The 20,564-nt window shown below is 44.3% G+C and overlaps 1 protein-coding gene across 2 annotated transcripts in view; it reads left to right on the top strand.

Annotated features, from left to right (window-relative positions):
- The window catches only part of gas7b (growth arrest-specific 7b), a 625,036-nt gene that overhangs the window by 169,146 nt on the left and 435,326 nt on the right, over positions 1-20,564 (top strand). Inside the window, exon 1 of one of the 2 annotated variants that reach the window (XM_072483099.1) lies at positions 7,328-7,387. The exons of the other annotated variant lie outside the window; for it this stretch is intronic. The gene's annotated coding sequence lies outside the window, so the exon portion shown is untranslated. Of the gene's footprint in view, positions 1-7,327; positions 7,388-20,564 lie in introns of those variants that run through there. 2 annotated transcript variants of the gene reach the window in all.

Raw genomic sequence — 20,564 nt, 5'->3', positions numbered from 1 at the left:
GCACTGTGACCAGGGCAATAGCAGAGTAGTTCAGATGGCTAGTGGAGTTACGTATAGTTACTGCAGTTAGATCTTGTTAACCTTATCACTAGTATCAAAGTTAAAGTAAAGAACTCATGCAATTATTGTGATAGTTACTCAATACACCTTTTGTTACTACTGGATGAGTTTGAGTTGTCTTCATCGAGATTCAGAAGACCTCTTCATTAGCCAAGGATTGAGTAGCACATGTTACCTACCACACAGGTAACAAAACATAAGTAACTCTCAATTTTGAGTGAATCTCTTTTTTAGTCCTTGTATATGGCCAATGATTAGTTTTGCGTAATATTTTTAAGGACTGAAGTTACACTTTGTATAAGTTATAACTTTTCAAGTTCATTTTGAAAATTTGTTTGTTCATGGGTTGTGGGCGTTACTGGCTAGACCAGCATTTATTGCCTGCCCCTAATTACCCTTGAAAACATTGTGTTGAGTCACCTTCTTGAACAATTGCAGTTCATTTGATGTAGGCACACCCATAGTGCTGTTAAGAAGGAAGTTCCAGGATTTTGATCCAACAACAGTGAAGGAATAGCGATATAGTTCAAAGTCAAATTGGTGTGTCGCTTGGAGGTGAATTTGAAGGTGTTCCTATACATTTGCTGCCCTTGTCCATCCATGTGGTTTGAAAGGTGCTGTTGAAGGATATTGGTGAGTTGCTGCAGTGTATCTTGTAGATGGTGCACACTGCTGCTACTGTGCATCGGTGGTAGAGCGAGTGGATATTTAATATGATGCATATGGTGCCAATCAAGTGGGCTGCTTTTTCCTGAATGGTGTTGAGCTTCATGAGTGTTGTTAGAGCTGCACTCAGCCAGGAAAATGGAGTGTATTCAGTCACGCTCCTGACCTGTGCCTTTTAGATGGTGGACAGGCTTTGGGGAGTGAGGAAGTGAGTTACTCACTGCAGAATCCCCAGCCTTTGACCTGCTCTGTAGCCATAGTGTTTATATGGTATATCTGTATGCTTCACCCGATGTCTATGTATTTACATTATGTATTTATCGTATGTCCTATGTTTTTCATGTATGGAATGATCTGCCTGGATTGTATGCAGAACAATTCTTCTCACTGAACCTCAATACACGTGACAATAAATTTAAATCTAAATATGGTTGGTCCAGTTCAATTTCTGGGAATTGTTCTATTAGATTGGAAAATTGCCAATGTCACTTCCATTATTTAGGACAGGTGAAAAGAGAAATCAGGTAACTACAGATTACAATTTAAGGTCATGCCTGGGGAAGCTACTAGTATCTGTCATTAAGACTTGTGACTGGACACTTCAGCAAATATCTGCTGATTAGAGAGACAGCATGATGTGGCTTAATGTTAAATAAAGGTAACTCCTGTCTGATGAAACTAGTTACATTTTTGAGGCGATCTCTAATGACAAAGAAAAAGGACTCTCTATGCATGCTATTCAATATGGATTTCTTGAAGGCATTCAAAAAGGTTTCAATATGCCACAAGGTGAATGATTTGCATTGTGCTGAATCAGTTCTTTATGCTGGGATTCTGTCAATTGTCAGTCAAATTCATGGTACCTCTTCCCTGATAGTCAGGTATGCAGCTGTGCCTTCAGCCACCTTGGTCCTAAACTCTAAATACCTCCCTACAGTAACTTCAATGCAGTGTTGATGTAAGTCTACTTATGACAATAATAAAGGTTATTATTATTATACCTCCACCTCTCTCTTGGTCTTAAGGTGCCCGTAAAACCTTTTTCCTTGATCAAGCTTTTTGATATCTGTTCTGATGCGGTTGAGTGTGAATTCTTTGATAACACTGCTATGAAGCACCTTGAGATGTTTTACAGTGAGAAAAGTGCTATATAATTGCAAGTTGACATTGCATCACACAAAAGCTCAGTGACAAAAATGATAACGCATGGAATAAGAGGGTTTTGACTTGGGTTTGAAATGGTTTCAGAGGCAGGAGGCGGCAGTAAGGAGTTTGTATTCAGTTTGAAAGGAACTAGCATGTGGGACAGAATCATGTGGAGGTGATGGGTGGTCTTTTCTGCAGCTGGAGAGCTGGCAGAACTCCTCCTTTGTGCCTCATTTTGGGAAGGCCCTCCACATCCTGTGCCACTGAGGCACTTGATAGCCTTGCAGATCTATTCCACAACCTTAACTCCTCTTCTACTTATTAACAACTTGGATGAAGAAGTAGAGAGTTTCAGGGCCAAGTTTGTAGATTACATTGAAGTACGAGGGACAGTAAGTAGGGCAGATGGGAGCAGGAAGTTGCACAGAGATATCGAAACATTAAGCAAGTGGGGAAAACTCTGGTAAATAGAGTTTAATGTGGGTGTGAGTGAGGTAATTGTAGGTAAGAGAGTTCTAGAAGCTTTGGAGAAGGAAGCTGAGGTGGCAGGAACATTCTGACAGTTAAGTATTAAATCTTTTAACTTTAAGTGACATTATTAAATGTTATATTATAACTTAGATGTATTTTTACTGTAGATTAATCATAGGGAACTGTCTTGAAATGGTACGTTGACTGTTACATAGGCCAGCATTTTGTAAAAGTTGAGATTCTTTCCTGTCGGAAAAAGTGCTGTAACACATTCAAAATGATTGACAGCAGTGCTTGGGATCTCTAGGTCCATGTTCTGAAGGTAATTAAATGTCCACAGTGCTTTACATTTCAAAATGTCACCTGCAGCTTTAACTCAGTAAAAAAGACACTTGTTCCTGGAATTTTTGGAATGAGGGGGCTAAGAAAACACCTACCCCTCTGTTGCTTCAATTTCCAATAGATCCATTGCCTGGAGCTTAAATGGTTTGTTTTAACAACTGAGCCCATTATGGATTATTGGCTGAGTTTCTAAATTTGGTGAAACAATTAGCTCAGTAGAGAAAAAACAGAATACTAAGGATGCTAGTAATCTGAAAAACAAAATGCTGGAAATACTCAACAGGCCATGGCAGTATCTATGAAGAGACAAATTGAGTTAACATTTGAGATCTGTGACCTTTCAACAGAACATTGAAAAGTTAGAGATGTAATTGGTTTGAGCAAGGGATGGGGCAAATATCAACAGGAAGATCTGTGAAAGGGATAGAGATTGAATGACAGAAGAGTTGGTCTTACAGGGCCAAAGGGAATGATACAGGTAATCACAGTAACTTCATTGGAGCCTACTTGTGACAATAAGCGATTATTATTATTATGATGAGGCAAGAAAAAAACCCAACAGGTGTGCCAAAAGCAATTGTGTTGCAGTCTGAAAGAATGAAAAGAAGCAACAAAAATGAAACAAAATAGAGTAAGGAGAGTATCTGCAGCTGAGTATTTTGAGCATTTTCTGGGTTTTTTTGCTTAGTGGGGAGTTGTGTACGCTGTTCTATTGAAGCCGCTAGAGGTTATTGAACGATTATTTGGCTTTGTGGTTTCTGAATTGACATTTGTTTTTGTAATTGAATGACCACTTCAGGGGGTTAATTTTTTTCCAGTTGGTCTGAAGTGTTTTTTCCAATCTGAATGGTTTTGTGTTTGTGTGACAGCTCTGTCAGATGGTTAGAGGTTGAATTTTTTGTTCACATCCGTTTCAACGACTTCCCAATGCTATTACATGGCTTCTGAGTTGTCTCCATAGTGGATACTAGGCGACTGGCTTTAGGGGATATTTGGGGAGAAGGGGATGGATTGGGGTTCTGGATGGGGAATGGAGATATGGAGACAATGGGGGTGTACGAGAGCATGGAACAGGCATGGAGATATGGGGCCCATTGTGCGATATGAGGGGGTATGGGGAATATGAGGGGAAAGGGGCATACAGTTGGGCATGGAAGGATGGGAAGGGAAGAGAAATGGGTCATTTTGCTCAACAAGAGCATGCTGCGCTTTATGCTTCACATAAGCCTCCTTCATTTCTTCTTCATCTAACTCAATCATCATACCTTTCTATTCCTTTCTTTTTCACCTATATTTTTAAGCTTGCTATAATCTCTGATCTGCTAGTTGCTTCAACTACTCCTCGTGTGGTAAATTCTCCATTCTGACTACTCTCTGGGCAACAAAGTTCACCTTTTTAAAAAAATGACCATATAAACCAACATTGCTATTTGATGTGCTTGTACTCCCAGACTCCTCTGCACCTTGGCACCATTTAGACACTTGTTTTCCAAGAAGTATGTTGCCTCCTTGTTCTTTCTGCCAAAATATACCGTCTTGCCCTTATCAAAGTTGTTACGACTGGTCCCCCAATTAAACTGGCTTACCTTCTCTTTATTCAACCCCCTCAGTTGATGCCAACAATGTTAATTGAAGAAGGATCCCTTCTTTCAGGGATACCTTTTCCCAGTCCAGATGTATTTATATTTTAAAAGGAGCCAATTTAACCAGGCTTTCTTGGGTTAAAGAAACAGTGAGCTTATTAGTTACTAAAAGGGGAAAAGAAAATAATAAAAAACACACATACACACTAATTAGAAGATGGAGTTAGTCCAAAAATAGAAGTTAACAAGATATGAGTTAGTCTTTGGCTTGTCTGTGAGAAATAGATGGTGAAACATTGTGGCCAGCAAGATTTAAAAAATAAATTTGGAGTACCCAATTCTTTTTTTCTCCAATTAAGGGGCAGTTTAGCATGGCCAATCCACCTAGACTGCACATCTTTGGGCTGTGGGGGTGAGACCCATGCAAACACGGGGAGAATGTGCAAACTCCACACGGACCCAAAATTATTTTGAAAAAAATCCTTGTTAAACATTAATGTATGTGTGATTGAAGATTATTCAACTAGAAGGATTTTAGATAATTATTAAATACTGCCAGTGCAATGCAGTAAAACTGCTCTGAGTAATGCGTCAAGCCTCAATGCTAGCATACAGTTAATTGATTTGAAAAAAGTCATAGCATCTCTGTGCTTCACTACAGCTTTATGTTGCATCAAAGATGAAAGAAACGTCAGTGAAGGCATTTGTTTCATATACAAGGATCTGTAATTGGGGACCAAAAATGGCATCAAATTTTCATTGGTTCTGTTCATTCCTGCCTACCAAAATAATTACTATCAGGGTCTCAAGCTTGGCACTGTGCTAATTTATATATTTGTTGTAAACATATTGTCGTAATAAAATTATATCACTCATCTGGCATCACAGAAGTGTGGAAGTTCATAACTTTAACAAATCTCCATCTTATAATCGCCAACGTTTTAACTTTGGCTTCCCTTCACGTCTTCTGAATAGCAAAACAATATGCAGCCTATTCAATGACAGAAGGAAATTGTGTGCCTCAGAAGCATTGAAAGTTATCAGTCAGACATGGAAGTCTTGATATAAATTGAATTAATATGGTACTGGGGAACATTATATATAGTGAAGTATAATAGTTGCATGCTTGTATGGCTTTTGAATTTCAAATTCAATTGTGTTATTGCTGGATGCTTCTTTGCTGTCATGCACATAGCAGCTGCAGTAATGTCCCAGAATCCTGACAGGCAGTCTCATCATGGTGCTTCGTTCGATTCTGTTTTATGGTTGCTTGGATAGGTTTGCTTTAGGTTGTACAAGCCTTTTTATGTGGCAGCTGTGTAGCTGAAGTGATTTTTTTTTGTACTGCTTGCACTCCAGATTGCTTAGGGGCATGCATGGCAAGGGAGTTTCCATGGTTACCAGCAGTGTTTACCAAGAACTAGAGCAAGTGCAAGACTGCTTGGTATGTGGGAAGACAGTTCTGCCTGGGCTTTTTTCAACTAAGTTGTAGAAATTTGCAGCTATCAGGTGCCCCAGTTGTTACTCAGGGGATCTGTTATTTGGCTCTGATGAATGACATTGTACAAGTCCGCTGCATCTGTTTGCCAGTATTTCATAGCCATTAGCTCACACAAACCTGCCTTTTATTACAACACAAGCCATTGTTTAGATGTATGTAAAACAAATTTGTTCAGAATCTTACAACAAGTAAAATGGTTCCACAACATTCTCTGCTGTCACACATGATAGCTGACTCCTGCCATAATGAATAATAACTCTTCTTGGGGGGGATGCGTTGAGCTAACTGTGTGGTAGTATGTATTGACAAATGAAACTACTATGAAGGAAGGAAAAACATTAAATCATACATAAACAATAATATATGTACTTCAGTGAGAACAAACTTGTGTCCATCTTGTGAACTGAGGGCAGTTTACCTCTTCTGATAAATACCATTTGACCTCATTTCCATCAGATACCATCGACATATTCTGTCTGTTAGTGTCCCTATCTTGATGTTTCGCTCTCCAAAAAATGTGATACATCCTTGGTTCTTCTCTTAGTTTAGTATTGAGGAAATGAATCCATCAGCTCTGTTCCTGACCTCTAATTGCTTTCCAATGACTGCTGTTGGAAAGTGCATGTCAGGTCACGTTAGGTGACAGAATTGGGCCTGGTTATAATGTGCCCCTTTTTCAGATAGCGCACATTAAAGCTAACGGTCAAGGTGGACACACACAGAATGGACTCTTGGAAGAGGTGCCAAAGGATGGCTGGCACCCGCATAATCCTACTTCAGCAACGGTCAGCTCCATCAGCAAATAAGATAATTACAAAAGAAAACATGAACTGCAAAGTAGATGTGATGGTTCCCTCTCCTCAGGCGTTTTATATGACATAATTGGCACAAAGAATGCTATCAGCATGACTTGAAAACTGTCTGTCAGTGCCCGATAGGGTGCATACACAACAGTTAGCTAAGTGTGCAGGTGCTCAGATATTTTGAATATCAAATCTGTCCAGATTAGTTTAATTGCTAGAGTTGCAATAAAGCCAATTTGGCACAGGTTAGACTTGGAAGCTGCTTCAAACCTTGTTTGCAAACAGATAATGGTCCAGAAACATCTGCCAATTTTCTTTCTTCAAGCCTGGCACAGTGCATATTCATATTCTATCTCTTGCAAATGAAAGTAGTATTCTCACGCTTGTTATATCCAAACAATTGTGAACATGCTTATTGGGTTGGTAAATGTTCAATGTGGCCCCCTTTGGGGTCCACTCAACAGTGCCTGAAAGGGATTTCTGTTAATTGCCTTGTTGCTAATATCTTGTGCTGTTTTGTTCCATGTAGTCGGAATCAATTAAGTATTTTTAAAAAAGAATAATTGCAAGCCGATCCACATGCTGCATGCTGTGTTAAACGTATTCATGCCCTGACTCTAACAGCAGGTACACATGAGATGAGTCCTTGATGAAATATGTTGTGTAGGATTTGAGCATGATAATTATACTTAGCAATAACAGCAGTTTTGGTCAGATCTGCCTTCTCATTCTCGCTCATCTGCTTGTGGTTTTGATTAATTTGCCAATGGCTGGCATTTTATCGCATTCAGTTCTCAGGAACTCCTTGTAGCAAGGTAAGAACCACTGTCCTTATCCCAAATAATATAATTTTGGTGTGATCACGATCTGCTTCAGAGATGCTTCTCAAGATTGAGCTCAAGCCAGTGACAGGAGACTCTTGTGGTATGGCAGGGTTTGCTATACTCTTCCGTGTGCAGCTTTGAGAGGGAGAAAAAAAACATTTCAAGCTACAGGTTTGGTCAACTTATTATTCGTTAGTTTATAATCGTGATGACTAAATAATGTTAAAAATGGCAAAGGTACAATCTGTGTCCTAATACCACCCCCCCTCCTAAAAATATTTGCCAAATGTCGTCTCATAACATTAAACGTCAGAACAATTTGCATCCTCTGAATATGCTACATTTCACTGTCCTGCATCACTATTTCCGGGAGGTGGCATGTTTGGAATCTTCTTGGACTGTGGTGAAGCTATAATCTTAAATCTCCATGACATTGTGCAGTTTTGTGGGAGTTAAAGATAATGAGCCACTGTTATTTATTAGAATTATTTAAGCCTTACCGAGCTCTTTTAACTGATGTTGCAATGTTCTTCTAATTGTTCATCAGCCTCCAATCAGACATTTAATAGCTCAGGTATGCAGACGTCCTGTGATCCAGCAGAATACAATACGAAGCTGGAATGGTGGAGGATTAATGTTTTCCTCCATTCTGAAGGCATTGATTCATTGTTGAGTTATGCATCTAGGGCGTTGCTTGTCCTCTGGATCCTTGTGTAAGTAATTATGATCAATGCCTGCGTCCAGATGCTGAATGCTGGCTGATATTTTGACCCCACGGAATATGGCATATGTGTTTCAATTATGTTCCCACCCAATTTCCACACAAAATATCCTGTCAGGATATGGTTACTGGTTATCTCGCTGATTTTTCTCTCCCTAATTCAGGAATGCTACAGCCAACTGTTACATCCTCATTAGCCCCTGACTGCCACCATTTCACTCACCCTGAGCTGCGAACTTACTGACATAGAATTTTTACAGTGCAGAAGGGAGCCATTCGGCCCATTGAGTCTGCACCGGCCCTGGAAAGGAGCATCCAACCTAAGCGCATACCTCCACCCTATCCCTACACCTCCACCCTATCCCCGTAACCCCACCTAACCTTTTTTGGATACGAAGGGCAATTTAGCATAGCCAATCCACCTGACCTGCACATCTTTGGACTGTGGGAGGAAACCGGAGCACCCGGAGGAAACCCACGCAAACACGGGGAGAACGTGCAGACTCCGCACAGATAGTGACCCAAGCTGGGAATTGAACCTGGGACCCTGGAGCTGTGAAGCAACTGTGCTAACCACTGTGCTACCGTGCTGCCCAATGTTTGGCTCAGTTACTCACTCTTTTACTGCTGAGCCATTGAGATAAGCTGAAAAAATATCTTTGTCAGTCAACATTTAATGGCAACAATTGAAGTTTCTGTGAGGCAAATTCTGTCCCCTTAGAATGAATTTTCACTTGAAGTGCAGGGCTAAGTAGACGGTAGTAGATTATCGGCCCATTCCACACATCTCGGACTATTTGTTTCTGCCATCATTTGTTTTCCACCCAACTTGTAAAGGTGAAAATGAATTTCCCCCACCGCCCCTTTCTCTATTAATACCGGAATACCACCATACTCCAATTATGTCATTGGGACCGGAGTGCAATTTTCACCTGAGGTCTGTGTGGGGAAACATGTGGTGCCTTCACAGCCTCGGGATGATATACATTTTTAAAAACAGTCTATTTCTTGTGGGTAGGGTGCAATGGAGTGCCCCACCAGGATCCGTAGGGAAACCTTGGGACTTCTTTGCCCTGGGCTGCTCAATCCGCTAAACATCGGTAACCTGGTTCCTGGTACCTTCAACCACTAGCTTGGGATCCCCTCTGGTCTTGGAAGGAAGACTTACCAGATGAAACCTGAGATTTACAATCTCCTGGGCCCTACATTATACAGTGCCGCACAACTCTTTAAAGTCCAACCTGCAGTATTACACATACTCAGAATACTGATGCTAACCTTGTTGGCAATTGATTGTCTCCATGTGTAACTAGATATGTAAACTTGAATGAAAATCGTGCATTAATATCGTGCTTAATCCTGCTTCTCAGAAACAGCTCAAAGTCCTTCAAAGAGATTTTGTTTGAAGAGTAATTCCAGCTGTGATTTAGGGCACGATTTACCAGTTGCGCCCTGTGGGAATCATCCAGGTGGCACTGCCAGGCTGGCAGGAACATTGCCAGACTGGCAGTGCCAGGTTGGCATTTGGCCCATACCAGGGATCAGGCCGGGAGCTCCATTCAGTGCAGGATATGCAGCTAAATGTGGCCTCGGCAGGCATTCCCCGCACACTTGTATTTATGAGAAACAGAACCTGTTATTTGAAGTTGTGCTTTGATATATTTTGTGCTTGGAAAAACAAACCTGGAAATTTAAAAGATCTGGAAAAACAATATTTCACAAAATGAGAAGATTGAGTGATGCCCTGCAGGGGGACTTTGATGGTGGGTTCCAATGTTACACTCTGACATACTTTTACATTCAGTTAAACTGAGTCTCATTTTGTTGCCAGCCTTAGATGTGCACCCTTAAACCTGTTTGACCAGTATCAAATCAGTTATGTATGGCTGTCTGTTTACCACGTAAAACTGCCCACAATTTGACTGAGGTTGCCAGTCAAGCTCAGAGAGAGAGGAAATACAAGAATTGGAACTGGCACACTGACATGGTAGGGAATAATATTTTTGAAGTTTGGTACATGGTTAGATGAAGTAGAGAAGACGTTTCTCTGCATTTAGCTGTGCCATCTTAAAAGTAACGATGCTTGATGTTACCATTAGGTGAACTGAAAGGATAAATCATCCATTCTACCACAATAAAATCCTTTTCTTTGACAATCGGGTAAATGGTTACATTTCAATCATAGGATGGTACTTTAAAAATGTTTCCATTTGACTATTTGCGAGCATGCTAACTTCACTCACGATTTTATTTCCCCCTGGGAAATCACGCATCCCTTCACCCCCCCCCCCCCCCCCCCCCCCCATCCATCGATGCTGCCATCATTTTGTACCCTTATTTTACCTCTTAATTCTTTTTTTTTTAAAGTACAGTACCTAATTCATTGTTTCCAATTAAGGGGCAATTTGGCATGGCCAATTCACCTGCCCAGCACATCTTTGGGTTGTGGGGCAAAAGCCACGCAAACACGGGGAGAATGTGCAACCTCCACACAAACAGTGACCCAGAGCCGGGATCGAACCTGGGACCTCGGCGCCGAGAGGCAGGAATGCGAACCATTGTGCCACTGTGCTGCCTTTACCTCTTAATTCTTAATTGAAGAAATCCAAGGAAAGGGTGAAGGGCCATATTATAGCACAATGTCAAAGTTGAAAAGTATGAGAGAAAAAGGGGTAAATCAAAAAGAACTTCTTTGTTGAAGCAAAGTTATTTTTTAAAAGATCCACAGTTCATAGGCCCTGGGAAGCCAGCTCCTTGGTTTGTCCTTCAGATCAAAAGTTTAATTTGTCAGTTGTATTTTTTTTCTGTTCCTCAATTGAACCTGTTTGAACTTGGTGATTTATTTGCACCATTGCTTCCTTCTTTTTTTAATTTGTTATGGGGATGTGGGCTTTGCTGGCTAGGCCAGCTTGAACAAAGTGGTTTACTAGGCCATATCAGAGGCTACTCTCTGGTGGTCTCATGGTTATTATTTGGCGCTTTCACCACTGTGGATCAGGCAGTACGGTGGCACAGTGGCACCAGGAACCCAGGTTTTATTCTGACCGTGGGCGACTATCTGTATGGAGTTTGCACGTTCTCCCCATGTCTGTGTGTGTTTCCTCCGGGTGCTCCGGTTCCTCCCACAGTCCAAAAATGTACAGGTTGGGTGAATTGGCCATGCTAAATTGCCCCTTGGTGTCTAGGAATCCGCAGGTTAGGTTACGGGATTAGGAGGGAAGGGCGGTTGGACGGGGAGCGGGCTTCTGTTGGGTGCTCATTCTTTTTGTTAATTTTAGAGTACCAAATTCATTTTTTCCTTAAGGGGCAATTTAGCGTGGTCAATCTACCTACTCTGTACATCTTTGGGTTGTGGGGTCGACACGCATGCAAACACAGGGAGAATGTGTAGGGTGCTCTTTCGAAGGGTCATTGTGGACTCAAGAGCCGGATGGTCTGCTTCTCCACTGTAGGGATTCCATGACATTTAAGAGTCAACCATATTGCTGTGGATCTGGAGTCCAATCAGCCCAGACCAGGTAAGGGTGGCCGATTTCCTCTTTAATGAACCAGCTGCGTTTTTACAACAGTCGACAATGGTTTCATGGTGATCATTAGACATTTAATTCCAGACTTTAAAAATTGAATTCATGTTTCACCATCTGCTGTTTTGGGATTCAAATCTGGGTCCCCAGAGCAATACCTTGGGTCCCTGGATTACTAGTCCAGTGACAATACCATGAAACCATTGCCTTCCCTTTGTGGACTTCAGTATATGATACCACAGAACTGGTCACTCAGGCCATCAAGTTTATGCCGGAAACACAATCGCACAAATGTTCAAAATGGTGGAAGTTTTGATTTTTGTTGGGATCCAGAAATTCACCTGACGTTGGGGCCCTGAAGGCAAAACAAATATCCAACCCAAAATTTCAGATCAGTGACCTTTCATCAGAAAATCTTTGCCATTGTTTTCTTCCACATGACCCATCAGTCTGATCCATCTTTCTGTTTGGCTTCCCACACCTTTTAATCATAGAATCCTTACAGTGCAGAAGGAGGCCATTCGGCCCGTTGAGTCTACACCAACCCTCTGACAGAGTACCTCACCAAAGCCCATGCCCCCATCCTATCCTCTTAACTCCATCAAACCTTTTGGACACTAATGGCAATTTAGCTTGGCCAATCCATCTAATCTGCACATCTCTGGACTGGTTCCCCCTTTGTTCCTCTTTTGCAAATAACTAATAGGTGTCTTTCTTTAATAAATTGGACTCTGATGTAAATCCTAAACAAAAGAAATACAACCAGAAATTGAGTAATGCAGATGCAACACTTGGATACCTGTGAACCCTGCAAAGACTAAAGGAGGTACACCATTTTGAAAGGAAAGAATTAAACTTAAACCATCTGGCTTGGCTGTGATGTCCTCTACTGCTTTAATAATAAGCCAGTACTCATCGATTCTGGGTCACAATGGTCTCACAAGCACGATGCCAACTATAACATGCATTGGAGTAGCACACTGGTTAGCATTGCTGATTCACAGCACCAGGGTTCAATTCTGACCTTGGGTGACTGTGTGGAGTTTGCACTTTCTCCTTGTGTCTGTGTGGGTTTTGGTTTCTTCCCACAATCCAAAGATGTGTAGGTTAGGTGGGGTTACATAGCTAGGCCCCAGGAGCGGGCCTAGATAGAGTCCTCTTTCGGAGGATCAGTGCAGACTTAATGGGCCGAATGACCTCCTTCTGCATAGTGAGGATTCTGTGGATTATGGAGCACTATGAATGTATGAAACGCCCCAGGTAGTTTCATAGGGGTCTATGGATAAAAAAGAACACTGAGTTAAAGAAGAGAGGTTTACAAGGGTGACCAAAAGCTTAATCAAATAGATTGGTTTTGTTGAGGATTTCAGAGGAGACTAAGGAGTCAGAAAGGTGTTGAGGGACCAAAAGCATAGGGCTTAGATACCATTGGTAGGGCGAGGGAGGAAATTCATTATATGAAGGGGTGTGGAAATAAATTGTAAGCTTTTTCAAAGAGTAACACGGGCATGACAAAAATGAATGTTCTCTTTCTGTGCTGTATGATTATATGACTTTATGGGTCTATGAGTAAGAGTTTAGAATTGGGCAAGTCACAGAGGTCAACAGCACAGAAAAGTCACTTCGGCCCATCATGTGTGTGTTGGTAAAAACAATTACTTAACTATTCTAATCCCATTTTTCAGCACTTGGCTTTGTCTGCCTTGGTATTGCAAATGCACATCTAAATACTTCTTAACTGTTATGAGGATATCTGTTTTCACCACCTTTTCAGGGTGTAAAAACATTTCCTCATATCCCCTCTAAACCTCCTGCCTCTTACCTTAAATCTATGCCCCCTGGCCGTTGATCCCTCCACCAAGGGAAAGGTTTCTTACTGTCTGCCTATGCTTCTCATAGTGCAGAGCTTGATGAGGTGATAGAGATAGGAATATTAGGAGCAGAAGCAGGCCATTTGGTCTGTTGAGTCTGCTCTGTTATTCAAACGTATCATGGATGAACATCTACCTCTATGCCACTTTTTTTCCACTATTGCCATATCCTTTCATATCAATGATGTTCAGAAAACTATTGATTTTGAACATGCTCAATGAGTGAACTTCCACAGTCCTCTGGGGTAGAGGATTCCAAAGGTATCCCCAGAGTCGAGCAATTCTTCCTCATTTCAGTCTAAAATGCCCTGCCCCTTATTCTGAGACTGTGTTCTCTGGTTCTAGACTCAACAGCCAGGGAAGATATCCGAGCTACACCTACCCTGCCATGCAGGCCATGCCCTGTAAGAAATTTGCAAATTCCAATGAAATACCAGCCTCCCCAAACAGGCACCTGAATGTGGCGACTAGGGGCTTCATTTGAAGCCTACTTGTGACAATAAGCAATTTTCATTTCATTTTTCATTTTCATTTCTTCAGACAGTCCCAAAGATTAGTCTGGCGAACCTGCACATTACTCCAGGTGCAGTTTCACCAAGGCTCCATACAATTGCTGGAGATAGGAAAGGGCACCACTGATAAATTTAGATTTAAATTGATTTCACATTGGAGGCATGGCGATCAGCCCGGATAGAAGTGACAGGGAGTAAGATTTGGCACATGATAGGGAGCAAAGAGAAACTTTTTTGAAGAGCTGAAGTGTATGGAGAGTGTAAAGTGAGAGGATGGCCATAAGAGTACTCTTGAGTACTGCAGTAACTGTCTAGGAAGAGGCTGAGCTGGAGGCAACTATGGGCGATGGTCCCAAGGTTCTTTGTCAAGCTGAGAATGTAGGATTGGAAGGTTAGCAGTGGCATAAAAGAGATGCCAAGATTGCAACCGGCCTTGTGGAGACTGAACCAGTGGTTTGTGAGAGGAATGAACTCTGTGGCAAGAATATTAAGTTTGGGCCAAATTCTTCCCAACGTTTAGCAGGATGATATGATCCGAGATTGAATATTGAGCATGGTGTTTTCTGGTACAGAGGAAAGTGAAGCTCGAGAGAGGCAGCAAAGAGGCAGGCCCGGCTGTCTAAAGTAATTCTATTCTTTGGGTGAAGTCACTAAGGTATAGCATGTGTGTGAGGAGCAGAGGAAGAAGGAATGGAATCTTGGAGCTTCCAGATGCAATTGTATAGATGGGAAGAGAAGCCTTTGCCAAAGATGTTCTGGCTGTGATTGGATTGGAAAGCATGGAAACATATGAGGATGGACACATTGAGTTGAACAAGACAGGCAGACCTTGGATGAAGTGTATAATCGATGCTTCAAATGTTGAAGAAGGTGAAGGGGGAAAGAAAATCACGGGCCTGGATTTTCACGAATGCAGAATGGCACTGTATCTGAGCCAAAATAGAGCTGGAGCCTTGAATTTTAAAGTCACACCTCTGAGATCTGCCCTTTGCTCAGGCAGGATTGGGAGTGGTTGGATAAAGTGGGGAATTATTTTACACATCCACGGTAATGGAGGCAGCAGCTCATATATACATACATACATATATACACACATACACATATATACATACATACATGCACCGGCTCTTGGAAAGAGCACCCCACCTATGCCCACACCTCCACCCTATCCCCGTAACCCCACCTAACCTACGGGCAATTTAGAATGGCCAATCCACCCAACCTGCACATCTTTGGACTGTGGGAGGAAACCGGATCACCCAAAGGAAATGCATGCTGACATGGGGAGAACATGCAGACTCCGCACAGGCAGTGACCCAAGCCAGGAATCGAACCTGGGACCCTGGAACTGTGAAGCAACAGTGCTATCCATTGTGCTACCGTGCCACCCATAAATATGGCATCAATTAGAAGCAATTCGTGGGATTTGTGAATTTGAGGAAAATCTGAGACCTGATAGAGTTCTTTGGTGAAGTTAGATTCCCTTTTGGAGTGGTTCGGGTACCCTTTGGAATTTTCATGAATAGACATGAGTGTGCATAATGAGTGGATCAGGTCTGTGAACTGTCAAGCTGTGAAGTCATTGAAAGCAAAAAACAGCCATGAAAAAAAAAATCAGTGCTTGAAATTTCAATAGATTTTTGTTTACAAAAGCCAGAGGGTTATCATTATGGTAATAGTGCTGGTTGACTGCTTCCACAACCTATTTATATGTAATGTAAGTGGGTGGGGCAGCACCGAGGACTTGGGTTCGATGCCGGATACGGGTCACTGTCCGTGTGGCGTTTGCACATTCTCCCCGTACCTGCGTGGGTCTCACCCCCACAACCTAAAAAGATGTGCAGGGTAGGTGAATTGCCACGCTAAATTGCCACTTAATTGGGAAAAAAAAGAATTGGATAGTCTAAAATTTGAAAAGAATAAGTGGGTAAGTAAGTTCACAGTTTGATTGACTGCTCCAAGTTGTTAGAAAGGAGTTAGCAGTCTTTGTGGGCTGTGAATACAAATGTTTGATTTTACAAAGATTTTAAGTATTTGAAGGGATTTAAATATATTGAAATGGCACTTATCAATGAAAATATTTTTTTCACATATAGTGAAGTCTGTAAGAGATACTTAGAACTTTATTTTGTTCCATATCAGCATGGCTCTTGAGTTCTGTCCATGGATTTGGGGGCAGCACGGCGGCACAATGATTAGCACTGCAGCCTCACAGCTCCAGGGACCCGAGTTCGATTCTGACCTCGGGTAACTGTCCGTGTGGAGTTCCCCGTGTCTGCGTGGGTTTCCTCCGGGTGCTCCGGTTTCCTCCCGCAGTCCAAAGATGTGCAGGTTAGGTGGATTGGCCATCTTAAATTGCCCCTTAGTGTTCAAAGGTTAGATGGGGTTACAGGATTATGGGGATGGGTCGGGGGGGGGGAGTGGGCTTGGGTGGAGTACTCTTTAGAAGGTCCGGTGCAGACCCGATGGGCTGAATGGCCCCCTCCTGCACTGCAGGTATTCTATGATTCTATTCTGTGATTCTGGGTGATTGGCATAGAGGGTGTAAGGATCGAGATTGGTGGGTGGGAGGGTGCATGGATTGGCCTACGCGAGCCCTGAATTGTCATCGGGGCTATAAAGGACCATAGCGATGAGTTGGAGTCATAAGCTGGCATGGAAGGTACAAGGAACCATCGGGGTTGGTGGAGGGCATTAAGTGGCATAAATTGGCATAGATGGGGGGAGGTGGAGCTGAGGACTAGAAGGCTGGCTTTCATTTTAATGTTTGTATAAACAACTGTGGCCAAGCCCTCGGGCAATGAGGCGAGCCTATTAACCAGCCCGCCTCGGGACTCGGCAGCCCATGGTTGCCTCTGCACCTTTCCGGGGATGCTGGGCCTGACTGCAATTAGAACCCTGTCCACCCCAAACCAGAACAGAAAGCAAACATCTGGAAAAGTTTCTCCCAAGTTGCTTTGGGAAGTCAAGAATTGTGCTGACTCTGAGCACCCGACTTGCAAGCAAAAATGCAGCCGAGAATCACCGACAATATAATTGTTGCATCAGAATGAGATCATTTAAACAGTGCGGAAATACCAAAGATGGGGAGTGTCATTGGTACCATATGTAATGATATGTATAATCTAAGGAGAATAAAGGGTTAACAAGATGATGTTCATGTACATCCACACGAGATGGCATCACTGAGTAGTCTTATAAAAGGCTGCATCTCTAAGCATTCTGGGAGAAGCTGTGGGAGAAGCTGATGAAGGATAGTGTGAGGTTGAGTTAGAGTGTAGGTTGTATTAGAGAGAGATAATTAATTACTGTAACATAGATTCAATAGTATTATTTTGTTAGCTGTTACTCAGTAGAGTGTGCAAACCATTTCAAGTAGTGTAAAATAAACTAGCCTTGGTTTAAACATATAGTTCTATGTTCTTTGTAAACACTTTGATTTTGGCTATCTTGGAGAACAATACAAGGAACATAACACCATACACAATATGATTAAAAGCTGGATGCAGAGCGGGGAATTTGTTTGTTTAAAAGCAAAGCCTTTTGCGAGTGGACAGGAGATACGCAGAGGCCCCGGAGGAAAGATTACTTGGGGAAAGGCGATGGCTCCAGACGGAGTTTGACCTGTTGACCACGGGGACGGCGGAGGCACAGTGGAGGAAGGCGCAGGGGACGACCTACGAGTACGGGGAAAAGGCCAGTCGGATGCTGGCACACCAGCTCCGTAAGAGGGCGGCAGAGAGGGAAATAGGGGGAGTCAAAGATGGTGGGGGAGCTATGGTCCAGAGTGCAACGGAAATAAATAAGGTATTTAAGGCCTTCTACGAAGAGCTGTACAGATTCCAGCCCCCAGGGGGAGAAGAGGGGATGGGAAGATTCCTGGACCAACTGCGGTTCCCGAGGGTGGAGGACCAAGAGGTGGCTGGTTTGGGGGCACCAATCGGGTTGAAGGAGCTGAGTAAGGGTTTGGGGAGCATGCAGGCGGGGAAGGCCCCGGGGCCGGACGGGTTCCCGGTGGAGTTTTATAGAAAGTATGCAGACCTGTTGGCCCCGTTACTAGTGAGGACCTTTAACGAGGCAAGAGAGGAGGGGTCCCTGCCCCCGACAATGTCGGAGGCGACAATTTCCTTGATCCTGAAGCGAGACAAGGACCCACTGCAATGTGGATCGTACAGGCCTATTTCGCTCCTAAATGTGGACGCTAAGCTATTGGCAAAAGTGCTGGCCACGAGGATTGAGGACTGTGTCCCGGGGGTGATACATGAGGACCAGACGGGATTTGTAAAGGGCAGGCAATTAAATACGAATGTGCGGCGTCTCTTAAACGTGATAATGATGCCATCGGAGGAGGGAGAGGTGGAGATAGTGGCAGCCATGGACGCGGAAAAGGCCTTTGACCGAGTTGAGTGGGAGTACCTCTGGGAGGTGTTGCGTAGGTTTGGGTTCGGGGGAGGGTTTATTAGCTGGGTTAAGCTCCTTTACAGCGCCCCGGTGGCGAGTGTGGTGACGAACCGGCGAAGGTCGGAGTACTTTCGGCTGTACCGAGGAACGAGGCAGGGGTGCCCTTTGTCCCCCCTGTTGTTTGCATTGGCGATCAAACCCTTGGCAATATCACTGAGGGAGTCTAATAAATGGAGGGGGGTGGTCCGCGGGGGGGGAAGAGCATCGGGTGTCGCTATACGTGGACGACCTGCTGCTGTATGTGGCGGACCCAATGGAGGGGATGGTGGAGGTCATGCAGACTTTGAGGGAGTTTGGGGAGTTCTCGGGCTATAAGCTCAATGTAGGGAAGAGCGAGCTTTTTGTACTACAGGCAGGGGACCAAGCAAGAGGGATAGGGGACCTACCGCTGAGGACGGCGGAGGGGAGTTTTCGGTATCTAGGGATCCAGGTGGCCAGGAGCTGGGGGGCCCTACACAAACTGAATCTGACGAGGTTGGTGGACCAAATGGAGGTGGACTTCAAAAGATGGGACATGTTGCCGCTCTCGTTGGCGGGTAGAGTGCAGTCGGTAAAAATGGTGGTCCTTCCGAGGTTTTTGTTTGTGTTCCAGTGCCTCCCCATCGTGATCACCAAAGGCTTTTTCAAGAGAGTAGGTAGGAGTATTATGGGGTTTGTGTGGGCAAACAAAACCCCGAGGGTAAGGAGAGGGTACTTGGAGCGCAGTAGGGACCGAGGAGGGCTGGCGCTGCCAAACCTAGGGAGCTACTACTGGGCAGCAAACGTGGCGATGATCCGTAAGAGGGTTATGGAGGGGGAGGGGGCGGCATGGAAGAGGATAGAGATGGCGTCCTGCAAAGGAACGAGCTTGGGGGCGCTGGTGACGGCGCCGTTGCCGCTCTCGCCATCAAAGTACACCACGAGCCCGGTGGTGGCGGCAACGTTAAGGATCTGGGGCCAGTGGAGATGGCCTAGGGGTGCAGTGGGAGCCTCGGTGTGGTCCCCGATCAGGGGTAACCACCGGTTTGTCCCGGGGAAGATGGACGGGGGGTTCCAGGGCTGGCACCGGGCGGGGATTAGAAGAATGGGGGACCTGTTCATCGACGGGACATTTGCGAGCCTAGGGGCACTGGAGAAGTTTGAGCTACCCCCGGGAAATGCATTCAGATATATTTTGTGAGGCGACAGGTCAGGGAATTCCCGCTGCTCCCGACACAGGAAATTCAAGACAGGGTGATCTCGGGTGTATGGGTCGGGGAGGGCAAGGTTTTGGCAATACACCAAGAGATGAAAGAAGAGGGGGAAGCGCTAGCAGAAGAGTTGAAGGGTAAATGGGAGGAGGAGTTGGGGGAGGAGATCGAGGAAGGTTTGTGGGCTGATGCCCTGGGTAGGGTCAATTCCTCCTCCTCGTGTGCCAGGCTCAGCCTGATACAATTTAAGGTGGTTCACAGAGCGCACTTGACGGGGGCGAGGTTGAGTAGGTGTTCTTTGGGGTAGAGGACAGATGTGTAAGGTGCTCAGGGAGCCCGGCGAACCATGTCCATATGTTTTGGTCATGCCTGGCACTGGAGGGGTTCTGGAGAGGAGTGGCGGGAGCAATATCTCAGGTGGTGAAAGTCCGGATCAAGCCAAGCTGGGGGCTAGCAATATTTGGAGTAGTGGACGAGCCGGGAGAGCAGGAGGCGAAAGAGGCGGACATTCTGGCCTTTGCGTCCCTAGTAGCCCGGCGATGGATCTTGCTAATGTGGAAGGAGGCAAAGCCCCCTAGCCTGGAGGCCTGGACAAACGACATGGCTGGGTTCATAAAGTTGGAAAGGATTAAGTTTGCCTTAAGGGGGTCTGCGCAGGGGTTCTACAGGCGGTGGCAACCGTTCCTAGACTACCTCGCGGAGCGTTAGAGGAAGGTCGGTCAGCAGCAGCAACCCTGGGGGGGGGGGGGGGGGGTGGGTGGGGGGAACGAGAGATTGTTTGAGAGGACGGACGAGCGGGGGATAACATGGAGAGGGTGGGGGAAACTGGCAGGAACGGGCGAGAGCCAGTGTATAAAGCTCTGTAAATATATCATCTTACCATGTATATATCTTGCTCAGGGCGATTTTG

This window comes from Scyliorhinus torazame, chromosome 18 (assembly GCF_047496885.1).
Source record: "Scyliorhinus torazame isolate Kashiwa2021f chromosome 18, sScyTor2.1, whole genome shotgun sequence".
Taxonomy (NCBI): Eukaryota; Metazoa; Chordata; class Chondrichthyes; order Carcharhiniformes; family Scyliorhinidae; genus Scyliorhinus; species Scyliorhinus torazame.
The sequence above is the reverse complement of the archived record's forward strand: the minus strand, read 5'-3'. Positions and strand labels throughout refer to the sequence as shown.